A 401-nucleotide genomic window follows, 5' to 3' on the forward strand; every position below is an offset into this window, starting at 1 on the left:
GCCACCAGGGAAGCCCAGGAGCATATGTTTTTAACCACTTATTTCTCAATAATGACTGAAATATCTCAAAGCATTCGCTGAGTGCTTCGCTAGTTTTATCTGCCACCTGCGTGGATTACCACAGGCTGCTTTTACATAGGAAAAGAGGCAAAGCGGAGAAAAACTCACGACCTTGGGCAGGGATATTTTAATAAAATTCTTCTCTAAAATTAGAACCGTAAATGTCTTTCCATAATGCAATACTACAGTACTACCTTTAAAGCAATAATCAGGGGAGACCTGTTTTCTGAGTGAGGTAGGTTGACGGGAGTGTTATAACAAGGGTGTGGCAATGGATTTAATGTTGGAAACACCCTTTTCCTAGAGACTTGGGCGGTGGGGGTGGGGGGGGAGTAGGGAAA

The sequence above is a fragment of the Lipotes vexillifer genome, unplaced genomic scaffold (assembly GCF_000442215.2).
Source record: "Lipotes vexillifer unplaced genomic scaffold, Lipotes_vexillifer_v1.1 scaffold575, whole genome shotgun sequence".
Lineage (NCBI taxonomy): Eukaryota > Metazoa > Chordata > Mammalia > Artiodactyla > Lipotidae > Lipotes > Lipotes vexillifer.